Raw genomic sequence first — 13437 nt, forward strand, 5'->3', positions numbered from 1 at the left:
ATAATCATCGTGACGATTCGACCATGGTTTTGTTCCAATTAATCGTCAAGACGTTAATGTTAATAATCTTTGATACTTATAGGTATATATAGTTTTTTATAAGCATCTCATTTTTAAATAATTTGTCTTGACGATCAATCGGATCAAAACCAATGATCGAGTCGTCACGATGATTATTTGCCAATTGTAGTCGATGAAATGAACGTTAAATATTTATTATATCGTTGGCGAATTACGAATGTACTTTCGGTTTAATTATACACCGCGACTTAAATATCAGTGTCTCCATCTTATTATTGTTTAGTGTGTTATTGCGATAAACATTACCACATGTCTCAGTGATCGAATTGGTCGATGCGCAGTATGGATCGGCGCAAAGCAGAATAATTAGTCAAGTTGACTTACTGTGTTGAAGCTCGAGTCCGCTCGAGGCCGCGCGCAAGTCCGTGCGAAGCCGTGGTACCTCTGTCTGCCTTACAAAAAAATATATAAAAAATTCCCAAATTTTCTGCGCAACTTCGGACCGGTCTTAAAATTTTTCTAATATATTCCCCAGAATATTGCCTATAAATTTCAAAAAAATAGAAAATGGGGTTTTTGAGATATTCAAATTTTTTTGTGTTTTTTTACTCTATTTGTTTAACAATATTATTATAAAAATTTTGAGTAATTTAAAAAAAAAATATGATTGAAATAGCGTATTTTATGATCAATGAATTTTTTTCTTAGACGTTGTCTAATAGGCGAGAAAATTCATTGAAAATCTTGCAGTCCTCATTTTGCGCAGACTCTATTTCGGAAACGCTACGTTTATTATAAAAACGCTCTTATATGGGTATAGTACTCGTAAAGACCTGCTAAAAAACGAGCCGCCATCAAAAATAAAAAGGTCGAAGTTTGACCCCTCGCGAATTGGCGTGTGGAATGTCCCATATATAAGTATCAAAGATTATTAACATCTTGACGATCAATCGGACCAAAACCAATGGTCGAATTATCACGATGATTATTTGCCAATTGTAGAAATGAACGTCTAATGTTTATTATATGGCGTTGGCGAATTACGAATGTACTTTCGGTAAAATTAGAACTTCGTAAACATGTATATCAGCCCACTGAGTTGTTTGCAGCAAAAACTGATAATATCAATGACTGTTTAGATCTTTTAGAGGGTGACCTGGAGGATGACGTAGCCGTGCAACAAGCGTGGACTGAATTGACGGAAATCACAAGAGAGCAAGAGAGATATGCCGAAATGCGCGCTGCTGCGGAAAAAGAACTCGAGGCCTGTCGAAAGTGTAGCGCTATGCTCGAGGATGTGAGGATTTGCAATCATCATTTTAATTATATATAATGCAGTTATCATCATAATCACATATCATAATATAAAATTAAATTTAAAAGGCAAAAAAAGCAAGGGTCTGAATAAGCGATTTTTATCGTAATATATCAATATGTAGCAAAACTACGATAACATTTTATGAAAATAAATTTTAATCAAGCACATTCAGAGAAAGCTTATTACTCAAGAACACCGTGACATTTTCTCTAGCAACTACCTTCAACGCATCAACTCAGATGAGGAGCGCGAATTATTGGCGTTGATGCTGCGAGTTCACGAGCTCGAAGCAGACAAGATGATGTTGCAGAGCGAAAGACTGGTCAAGCAGCACGAACTCAGACGTCGTGAACTATTGCTGCTTCGTTACGATCGACAACGACAAATTTCTGACGAGATTATTACCAGGCAACGACGGATCATGGAAGGTCAGTGGTATAATCGGATTTCCGATTCTTAATTGTTCTATCTTTGAGTGGTTTGCATATGGTCAATATATATTATTGTATAGTATCTTATATTGCACAATAATATTGAATATTTAAGGTTCCTGGGTACTCGTCGCGGCCATGTCGGAATGTGACGTCAGAAGCGAGAAATTACACGTTAAAAATTTTTGCATGATATTTTCAAATAAAAAGATATTTGCTTAAAATAACACTACAGATCATTTCAGCACATTTCAAAAATACTCCGCGTTGCATCCCTTTCCCTTGACAGTTATTAAATATCTCAACATATCCGTAAAAGGAATGTGATACTATGCAGGCTTATGCGCAGGCGTATGACTTATAGGTTCGTATTACATTCATTTTATGGCTGTTTATTAACTGTCAAGAAAAAGGGGTACCCTGGCGAAAATAAGAAAATTTCATGAACGTTCTTTGCTTTGGCGTTTACGTGAGCGTTTGCGGGAGTTCGTTGAGAGTTTGGAAAACGGTCAGTAAAGATTTCATAGAGCGAAAAATCGCACACTGCAGCGTTTAAAAGGCGTTTGTACATAGCGTTTTTGAGAGTTTACACAGCGTTTACATGACGTATGACGTTTGCTGAGAATTCTTTAAAACATTTATAAATCCTCTGTTAAGCAATTAATAGGCGTTTACGGTTACGGTCCACTTGACGTTACAAATGCTTCGAAGCATTTTTCTTCTCCTTTCTTTCAATGAAAAAAGAAAGAGAAGAACATTTCAAAGCATTTGTAGCGTCAAGTAGACCGCAGTCTACTTTTATCATTGGAAACTGCATGCAGCCTCTATTGAGCGTTTAACGAGCGTTTACTCTGGTCGTTAGAAGAATAATTTTTATTAATGGTTGTTGGCGAAAATCCTGTATACGACTCGCCATGCGGATTCGGCATTATGGAGAGCGCTCTCTGCTCCTAATTAGAGTTTCCTATAATAAGAGTTAGGACAAACCGCCGCCATATACAGCCAAATGATAGCTTTGTCTCACTCCCACTAACTTCTTGGCTGAAACATATGACGACCATGATAGCTTTGTCTCATTCCCACTTACAGCTTGTCTCACTCGTCACTAACTTGGCTGAAACATATGACGGGACCAATCAAAATCGTCACCACATTGGCTTAACTCTTATTATAGGAACTCTACTCCTAATAGGGAGCGCGGTGTCGCATCTACTACTGATGCTTTGCTTCGCGGTCTTTTACTCTGTCCGTCACGTAGTCGCTCGCGACCTTGATATCACACGTTTTTTTCGAGAAATATATTGAGTCCTAGCACTAAAACTGTTGTATATTGCGCGTCATCCCTATCAGTTATGGGCCCAGGCATCTGAGATATACGGTGCGTAGTGTTATTTTCCGAAGAGACGGCGAGATACACCGTGCAAGCGCGAGGGAACGTCGGACGTACATCGACGTGGGCGCGAAAAGACGGCGAGATACACCGTGCGAGCGCGAGGGAACGTCGAACGTACATCAACGTGGGCGCGAAAAGACGGCGAGTACACCGTACGAACGCGAGAAAACGGCAAGGTGCATCGGCGTGAGTACAGTGGTCGAGACAATCGCGAAAGAGACATAGTGCGCGAGAGTCATAGTGAGCGTAAAGGCTAATTGACTATATTGCGTCGGGCGCGTCAACATAACGGCGCATCGTAAAGAAAATGGCCGCGAACAGTGTCGTGCGTATCGAGGCGCTCGGGCGCGACAACTACGACACATGGAAATTACAAATGCGCGCGCTGCTAATAAAAAACAACGCATGGGGTTATGTGAGCGGCGAAATAGCGAAGCCCGAGCCAACGGCCACTAAGGCGGCTGACACACGAGACTGGCGCACCAAGGACGAAAAGGCCAGGTCGGACTTAATTTTATTCATAGGAACGAGTCAGTTGAAATTAGTTAAAAACTGCGAAACTCGCGTGAGTTGTGGATAAGTTTGGAAAACACGTTCCAATCAAAAGGACCCGCCCGAAAGGCACACTATTGAAGACTCATCCTGAAGAAGATGTGCGAAGGCGGCGACGTGCGTGAGCATCTACATGATTTCTTCGATGCCGTAGATAAGTTGTCAGAAATGGACGTAATTATAAATCCAGATCAACTTGCCATAATGATGCTATATATAGTTTGCCGTCAAGCTTTGAAAATTTCAGAGTCGCAATCGAAAGTCGTGACGAGCTTCCAACACCTGAAAATCTACGTACCAGATAGTCGAAGAGTTCGACGCAAGGAAGAGCACAGTGACATCGAATCAAGATGCCTTACTTATCAACAGGAAGAAGCAAAATTTTTCGAAGCATAATTCGACTAACAAGGAGGAACAGGAAAAGGACAAGTGTTTCAAATTCAAATGCTACAAATGTCACGAAAAGGGGCATAAGGCCTCGGAGTGCCCGTCACAGAAAGCGGATGATAAAGGCAAGGTATCTCTTCTATTGACCGAAGACAGATCCGATGTTTGCCAGTTTGCAGACTGCACATCTAAAAATCGGTGGTGTATTGACAGTGGATGCACATCACATATACGTGTAAGGATATCAGCCTATTCACCGAAATCAACGAAAGCAAATCCGGTGTTTTGAAGTTGGCCGTGATTCATCCGCGAAAATTCAAGCAAGAGGTGTGGTGGCGATCGTGACGAATGCGAATGGAAAGAAGAGTGAAGTGACTCTAAATAAAACATTGCACGTTCCCGAACTACGAATGAATCTATTGTCAATCTCAAAGATGACAGATAGAGGTTATAGAGTATCGTTCGAAAAACAGAGGGCCATCGTTACCGACCAAAAGAGACGCACGAGATTGATTGCTAAGAGGATCGGTGATCTCTACTATATCGACGGAGAGTCGCCCGATCAGTGTCATTCGGTGATATCGACGAATACAGGCGAATTTTGGCATCGACGGATGGGCTACCTACCATACAGCACAGTAAGATTTCAGAAACATTGCAGTGACATTACATTGAAACATTGAAACATTGCACAGAAGTTTCGAAAGATTTTTGCAACTTTGCTGCAAGCTTGCGGCAACGTTGAAATGTCCGCCCTCAGAAATATTGCACTGAAATATTACAGCAACATTGCAATGTATACTCCCATACAGCACAGTAAGATTTCAGAAACATTGCAGTGACATTACATTGAAACACTGAAACATTGCACAGAAGTTTCGAAAGATTTTTGCAACTTTGCTGCAAGCTTGCGGCAACGTTGAAATGCAATATATACTGCTCGGGGGGCGGTAGAGCCGTACCCGGATTTGCGATAAAGCGAAGCTCGAAGGACCAGGGAAGAGGTGTAAAGTCTCCCCAAAGCGAATGTTATTTTAGGCAAATGCGACTCACCGTTCGTTGTGCCGTCGGCTCCTGGAGGCTTCGTCTCGGTCGCGATCGGGCTCGTGCAGCAACGCAAGCAGGGCAGCAAGCAAGGCGAAAGCGATGCAGGCAGCAGTAAGTTAAGGCAGGCAGCAAGCAAGCAGGAGGAAGCAGGTAAAGGCAGCACACAAGCAGGCCGAGAAAGTAGGCGATCGCACTATCTCGCGACTCCGGATATTAGCGCAAGTCTCTCTGCTCCGAAAATCTCTCTGTGCTCCGAGACGTCGTAACGATGAGTGCCGAGAGCTCGCGGCGCTGGAACAGTGTCGCGAGCGAGTACTTGTTCTTCAGGCGGGTGCCCTCGTGGGGTGAGCGAGGGCAGCACCGATTGGTGAGTCGCGCAATTATCGATTCCGCGTTGATCGCGATCCGCCGACGTTTCGCGCGAGTCACCGAAATACTTAAGATTAGGTACGCAAGAATACTATGTACAACGAGTAACGAGACTAAACAATAAGTATGATACATGCATCTATCTACAGTTTGGTGAGCGCCAACATATACTATTTATTATATCACGTTATAAAAAAGGTAATTATTTCACATATTGTCACAGACGTGTCATACACCAGATTTCAACGAGTAAATATTATGAGCAGTGTACATCACAGATAAAAAGTGATACGTATAGTTGCTATGTAATTAAATATAAATATATATATATATATTATATAATATAAATATAAATATATATATATATATATTTAATTACATAGCAACTATACGTATCACTTTTTATCTGTGATGTACACTGCTCATAATATTTACTCGTTGAAATATGTATGAGATGTCTGAGGCAATATATGAAATAATTACCTTTTACTGGAATAATATATTTATAGATAATTTAAAGATGTGTATAAATAAAAGCAATTTAAACACATACATTTATTTTTTTTTACATATTATATATATATAAGATAAAAAATACATTTTTTATAACATTTATTTTTATTTGTTTTATTATTTTTGTTTTATATTTGTATGTAATATATTTTATTATCTTTTACTTATAAGTACTCTGCATCTACTTGCTCGTCCTCTTCCTCTGCAGCTATTTGCTCGTGCTCTTCCTCTGTGCGTAGCTATGCCTAGAAATATTTAATAAAAGAAATTAAAATTTTATTTTTATTATATACCTATTCAAAATAATTTATATTTAATAATGCATAGTATAATTAAAATTTGAAATTATATACTACGATTGTTTCTTTTAGAAATTTAGAGTAGGCTTTAAAAATATAAACTCATTACAAAGATTTGAAATAATTGTATAAAACATATATCTGCGTTATAGTTGCATTTGTTACTGTTATATTAGAAATTTTGTTTAAAATATTATAAATAGAACAAATATGTGTAAAAAATAAACGTACTTTTTCTTTGAACAACTTTCTCTTTGAAATCTTAAAGTTCCTTGACTCAGCCATTTCGATATAGAATTTGCGATTTCTGCATCGATTATTTGTCTGTGTACTGCACGAACAGCTTCTATAATACAAAAATGCTATATTATAATTAAATATATTAAAAATAAGTATACGTAAAAATATATATACATATTAACATAAAATGTACATATATATATATATTTTTTTTTTGTAATTTTTTGAAATTTGAAAGATACAGGCTAACTTTCAATATGTTTACATTATATCACATATAAGCTGTTGCTTAGGATTATTCATAAATTTAGTACAATTAAATACAAAATAATTTTATTGATAACTTATATATTTTTTTTATTATTATGATACTAAATAAATGTTAATTAAAATATTTAATTTTAATTAAAACAAATTGCACAATTAAATTACAAAATAAACTTACGTGTGATTATATTTGCCAGTTTCAAGTCTTTGAAACTATGTTTATTTTTTCTTCCAGCCCAGCTAACTGTTGAGCCAATGGATTTGTTAGCATCTTTTTTAATATGTTGCGTATCATAACATGTGAATTGTTTCCACCAACCAGTTTCAAAATATTAAACTAGAAAAGTAAATATAATTAATAATGTTATATGACAATAATATATAATACAACTAACATTTTGTACTAATTAATAATTAAAATTATAAATATAAATAATAATTATAAAAAATTATAGAAAAGTATAAGTGAATATTCTAAACATTCCGTCTTTAAGAAAATATGTACAAAACAGATAGATGCTTGCAAATGTAAAAATAACTTTACTGTTGAAAAATTATTCAATACATAAACAATTAAATTCCTTTTACAAATCAGTCAATTTACATGCATCTAGACATTATACATAGTACATAGTAAAAGGGTGATAACATAAAGAAATATTGAAAATTATACCACATAATTCTTAAATTTTTCTTCGTTTAGTTGTTCCTCAAATAATTTTAAATCTTCATATGATGAAATTGGTAATTCAATATTAAATTCATGCTCTATGTTTATTGGACATGAAATGTTCTGTTCAATCCAATTAATCGTACTTTGCATTGTCTTACTCTTGTATATGAGTTTATTTAATTTAGACAACACTAGCTTCTTAAATTCTGAAAGGATAATGTTATAAATTATTAAGGCGCGGTTGCACCAACGTTATTTTGGCTTTAAGCGAGACTTAACGTGTGTAAAACTATCTTCATCTTTCTTTCTAAATAAATATACATACATCTCACTTAAAGTCGAACTAATGTTGGTGCAATCAAGCCGAAGTAACTTTAGTATTTTACATATGTGAACACTTTTAAATATTGTAAATAAAATATTGTTTTATCTGTATTGTTTTCATAAAAAATTAATTTGTTCATATACAATATTTTGCTGAAAAAAAATGGATATAAGAATATATTTATATTTATTTTTAAAATATATTTATTTTTTATTTATTCTACATTTTTATATTTTATACGTATATATACTAGAGCTCGGAAAAGGAACCGGTTAACAAGAGAACGGATACTGTATATCACAACTGCGAAATATCACAAAATGTCGCGAGACTCTCGCTTTAAATACAAGTTGAATTCCGATTTATATGCTTGATTTACCAAAAGACAAATAGGATTTATGAATATAATAAATCGCAAAATAAAAATTGAGACATATCTAAAATATATAAGTTTAAATTTACTGATTTAGAATATTAGAATATATATAGATTAAATACCATTAAACAAGACGAACATTATAAAATTTATCAAGGTGAGAGAGAGAGAGAGAGAGAGAGAGAGAGAGAGAGAGAGAGAGAGAGAGAGAGAGAGAGCCGTAGTGGAGATGTTTCTAATCATGTCAAGTATATGCTGCGATCCGTACAATTCCTTTATTAGCCGTGCTCGTTTAACGACTTCCAGCATTGACAAAGAACAGAACAGCCGCATACCGCTAATGTCGCGCTTTGATTAGTTTGTCTAATTAAGTTTTGAACAAGTAGCACCACTCTAACCTTAATTTCGCCAAGAAGTTCACTCGTGCGTACAGGTTCCTGAATATGCGGATACTAGCGGAACCGGTGCGGACCCGTATGTGCAAAAGATAACAGGCGGGCGGGCGGGTACCCGGTTATCCTAGTATTCCGAGCTCTATAAATCGATTTAACCTTAGTTCGTCATACTTACTGCGTAATTCAGCTGCCGTTACTTCGAGCAACACCACTGATATGAAATACAGTACCAGCTAACAGTGAGCCTTCTTCTTCTTAGTTTAATTGCTCTTTTCCGAGGACAATATTGCTCTAACAGTGAGCCACACCCGTAATTTGACTTTGTTTTGTCTCGACTCGTCTCCACTCGTCTCGATCATCACCATATCACTCGCGGCTTGCGGCACTGCTTCCTGCCACTCGTGCCAACTTCGTAATTTCAAAATGGCCAACATTTAATATTGCGTATTTAACATTTCCGCAAGCAGCCTGAATCATTTCAGGCAAAAAATTACAATTGTATGTCTCTGTAGTATTTCTGCAATCATTTCGGCGAAATATTACAATTGTATGTCTCTGTAGTATTTCTGCAATATTACATTGTAACGTGAAATGTTGCAACGTTTCTGCAACGTAACTGAAAACTTTTGTGCTGTATGGGAAACTATCGTGATCTCATACAGGCATCAAAGGATGGAGCCATCCGGGGTATAGACTTACGACATGTGCCTGAAGACTTGAACTGTGAAATATGTATTCAAGGGAAAATGACACGACCATAGTTTTCGAAGAAGTCAACACGAGAGACCGAAAAATTGGAACTTATTCATACCGACATATGTGGCCCGATCGAATGGAGGGGATGAGGTATTTTATCACTTTCACCGACGATCATACGAGATGGACGGAGTCATTAAAAAGTAAGGACCCAAGCACTCGAAGAGTTCAAGGCATACCAAATCTTCGTCGAGAAACAACATGGCAAGAAAATAAAGACGATTCAATCCGATAATGGCCGCGAGTACGTCAATAAGGAATTCGACGAATACTTAAAGACCCAGGGAATTCAACGTCGACTCACAACGGCATACAGTCCGGAGCAAAACGGGGTGGCCGAAAGAAAAAATCGAACTTTGGTGGACTCCACGAGATGCCTTCTACTCCAGTCAGTCTGCATTATTCTGAGCTGAAGCACTATCCACGGCGAATTACATTAGGAATCGCTGTCCAACCAGAAAGCTCGATGGAAGGACCCCACACGAAGGCTGGAAAGGCAAGGCTCCGACTGTAAGTTACTTCAAGAGTTTTGGATGTAAAGTATTCTGTATAAACAAAGTTCCCACGAGAGGAAAACTTGACCCTCGTTCCAAGGAGGGAATATTCGTCGGGTATTCCGAGGAATCGAAAGGTTTTCGAATCTGGCTACCGGAATCCAAGAAAATCGAGATTACTCGGGACGTAAAGTTTCTGGAAAAACCATCTGGGAGGAGCTAAAACAACGTTCGAAGATTTCTATTCACAGTCCACGGACATAATCCCGATTGACGACGTGGACGTCAAATTGTCCTCCAGTTATGATAACGTGGAGCAAAGGAACATCGAGGAAATTGCTGTGGAGCCAGAAGAAGCGGAACCAGATGAACCAGAACCAGGGGAAGCGGACCCAGGGGAAGCGGAAATAGAAGAGCCAGAGGGTGGAAATGAGGGACTCGCACAAGTCCGTAGAAGAGGTCGTCCCCGCCTTATCAGAACCGGGCGGCCCGGGAGACCTCGAAAGGAATATAGCCACGAAGCGCTTGAACAAGCGGAAGTGGCGTGTGTGGCCGAAATCCCAATAACGCAAGCCATGTCGGATGTGGACTCATCGGAATGGATGGACGCGATGGCGGCAGAGGTAATATTTCTGATCAAGAACAACGCATGGAAGATCACAGAGTGTCCGAAGGATCAACGAGTAGTTGGGAGCAGATTTGTTCTGCGTAACTAATATAACTCCGATGGATCTATCGAGAAACGAAAGGCACGTGTTGTAGCACACGGTTTTTCTCAAAGACCAGGGATCGATTATCACGAGACGTTCGCTCCAGTAGCAAGAATGAGCTCGATACGAGCTGTGTTGGCCATAGCAGCACAGAGAGACATGAAGATCGAACAGCTCGACGTAGCAACGGCATATTTAAATGGCGAAATTGAGGAGACAATATACATGGAAGGACTACTCGGAGAACTCGGGATAACTTTGGATGGAATCACCATCAAGAACGACAACAACGGGGCTCTAAAGTTGGCAATAAACCCCGTTTATCACGCTCGGTCGAAACATATCTACATTCGACATCACTTCGTGCGTGACGCCGTTAGCAGAGGTTTGGTTAAAATCCAACATGTATCCACCGACGAGATGACGGCGGATATTCTCACGAAGGGACTGCCTAGAGGAAAGCACGAAGCCTGCATGAGGTCCATCGGGCTCAAGACCATCAGATGAGCGGAATCCGACCAGTGCGATTCGAGGGGAAGTGTTGGCGAAAATCCTGTATACGACTCGCCATGCGGATTCGGCATTATGGAGAGCGCTCTCTGCTCCTAATAGGGAGCGCGGTGTCGCATCTACTACTGATGCTTTGTGTGCGTGAGCAGAAGGAAGATCGAGTTAGAGGCACGGGAACGGGGCTTATTTCAAAGTTAACTCTTGTATGTCTATTTACAGAATATATTTACACAGAATATAATACACTTATTTACACGGAGATTAGGAATCCACGAAACGCGGTTCTGACTACTCGAAAATCGGCGCTTATTCCGCGAACTACGGTTCTCGTCGCACGATCTATTCCGCGAGCCACGGATCGAGCCGTCGTCGAGACTCCACGCAAGCGGCAATTCGCTTTTCGAAAAAGAAAGAGATGCTCGTTACGTCTCCGAAAGCGTATCTGCCCGAGCCTCCGGCGCACTCGGAGGTACGAGCTCCCTATCCCCACGCGTCACGCATCCCCGGTAATGAGCCGAACAATTAGTCGAGCCAATCGGTAGCCGACCCGTTGACTTGTCTTTCGGTTTGAACTTCTCGAATTTCGGAGTCGGCAACCGATCAGCTGTTCTCGCCGTGGTCAGGAGCTCCGTCTCCAATGTTTACGTCGCGCGATGAGACAAATAGTCCAAGAGCTGACGACGAATTTAGGGAATGTATTTTAGGCAAGTTAAATAACAAAAAAATAATATTTTATTAATTGGTGAATCTAGAATCCTGAGTCAGGCAGAGGGTTTGCGGTTATTTCGCTACTGCGCAACCTATGACATTTGCAAAAAAATAAATCAAAAAAATATCCTTTAGGCAACTTGAAATTTGTTTAATCTTTAATTTTAGCATCTATTTAACCCAGAAATAAAAATCCCAGACTATTTTTTGGGTTTTAAAGTATAACCTGACCTCCCCGAATATATTTAATAATTATACCTCAAAAATATACTTTAGGCATTCTGAAATTTTTATAGCATGTTTATTAAATAATATTAAAAATACGTGTAAATCGCCAGACGAATTAAACGGTTTTTAATAATTCCCTGACGCGAATAAAGATTTAAAATAAATGCGACAAAAAAGTCTTATGCGTAGCCATAAGTGCGAGAGAGATAGTTAAGGACCTAAGATTTATGCATTTAAAAATGCCTGATTATGCGTGAAATTTTATTGAAATTATCCAAAATTGTGCGGTCTAAAATAAGCTGAATTTTAGTGTGTCTTGTTTCTTAGTATGTACTTTAAATACCATTATTGCTTTGGGACAAACCACTGTCTAGCAGTAGAGATGAAGTTTAATGAGTACACTGAGAGTCAAGGGAAATAAGAAATCAAAATACAGATATAGAGGCATAATAATCCATCTATAGAGGCAGTTTATTAAATAAAAAAAATTAAATTTAAGTATGAAATATGCATGGAACAGTTTTCTAACTTGAGTTATAATTGTTATAAAATTTAATTAATGAAATAAAGAACATAAAATAAACTAAAAGTATCTCTTGAGATACAACACAAGCAATACCTCTAATAGTAACTTAACTAAAAAAAAATAAAGGTACAGAAGTGTTGACCAGAATTCACTAGATTCAAATTTGAATATATATCGATTAACTGTGATTAAACTACCTCTATTAAGTTAGCCCCCCCACCATCGCAAAAAAAATCCGCACCTATTAAAAAATTTAGTGCTATTTATGTGCTAATTTGTTGCTCTAGTTCGGATCTATTTGCTCTAATCCGGGTCTTTTTGTTATTTAAATATTCTATAGACCGTGTCCTACCAGAATATGCATCGTATGATATTGTTGCTCGTCTTTAACTGCAAATAAACAAATTATTTATCTCCGCGTCGACCGTTATCTACGACTTCGATGGCTAAAAACTAAGTAAAAGTTTCTTTTACTTTATAGTTTTTAGCCATCGAAGTCGTAGATAACGATCGACGAGGAGATAAATAATTTGTTATTTGCAGTTAGGGGCGAGCAACAAAATCGTAAGTTGCATATTCTGGTAGGGCACGGCCCACAGAATATTTAAATAACAAAAAGACCGAGCAACAATTCTTTTAGTTAGTTTTTAGCCATCGAAGTCGTAGGTAACGGTCGACGCGGAGATAAATAATTGTTTATTTGCAGTTAGGGACGAGCAACAAAATCATACGTTGCATATTCTGGTAGGACACGGTTTATAGAATATTTAAATAACAAAAAAACCCGGATTAAAGCAAATAGATCCAAACTAGAGCAACAAATTAGCACATAAATAGCACTAAATTTTTTAATAGGTGCGGATTTTTTTTGCGATGGTGGGGGGGCTAACTTAATAGAG

The 13437-nt window shown here is 38.2% G+C and overlaps 1 long non-coding RNA gene across 3 annotated transcripts; it reads right to left on the reverse strand.

Moving 5' to 3' along the window:
* Positions 1-6046: 6046 nt before the first annotated feature.
* Positions 6047-9227, reverse strand: LOC139824143 (uncharacterized). Of its 3 annotated transcripts, none has more exons than XR_011735015.1 (6): positions 8610-9227; positions 7836-7987; positions 7511-7716; positions 7016-7174; positions 6562-6676; positions 6047-6276 (listed from the first exon to the last, which is right to left on the reverse strand). It is a non-coding gene; the product is annotated as an uncharacterized lncRNA (long non-coding RNA). The 3 variants fall into 3 exon arrangements; XR_011735016.1 differs by having other exon boundaries at positions 8782-9226; XR_011735017.1 differs by lacking the exon at positions 7836-7987 and having other exon boundaries at positions 8610-9225.
* Between the last annotated feature and the right edge of the window lie 4210 nt (positions 9228-13437).

This window comes from Temnothorax longispinosus, unplaced genomic scaffold, assembly GCF_030848805.1.
Source record: "Temnothorax longispinosus isolate EJ_2023e unplaced genomic scaffold, Tlon_JGU_v1 HiC_scaffold_273, whole genome shotgun sequence".
Taxonomy (NCBI): Eukaryota; Metazoa; Arthropoda; class Insecta; order Hymenoptera; family Formicidae; genus Temnothorax; species Temnothorax longispinosus.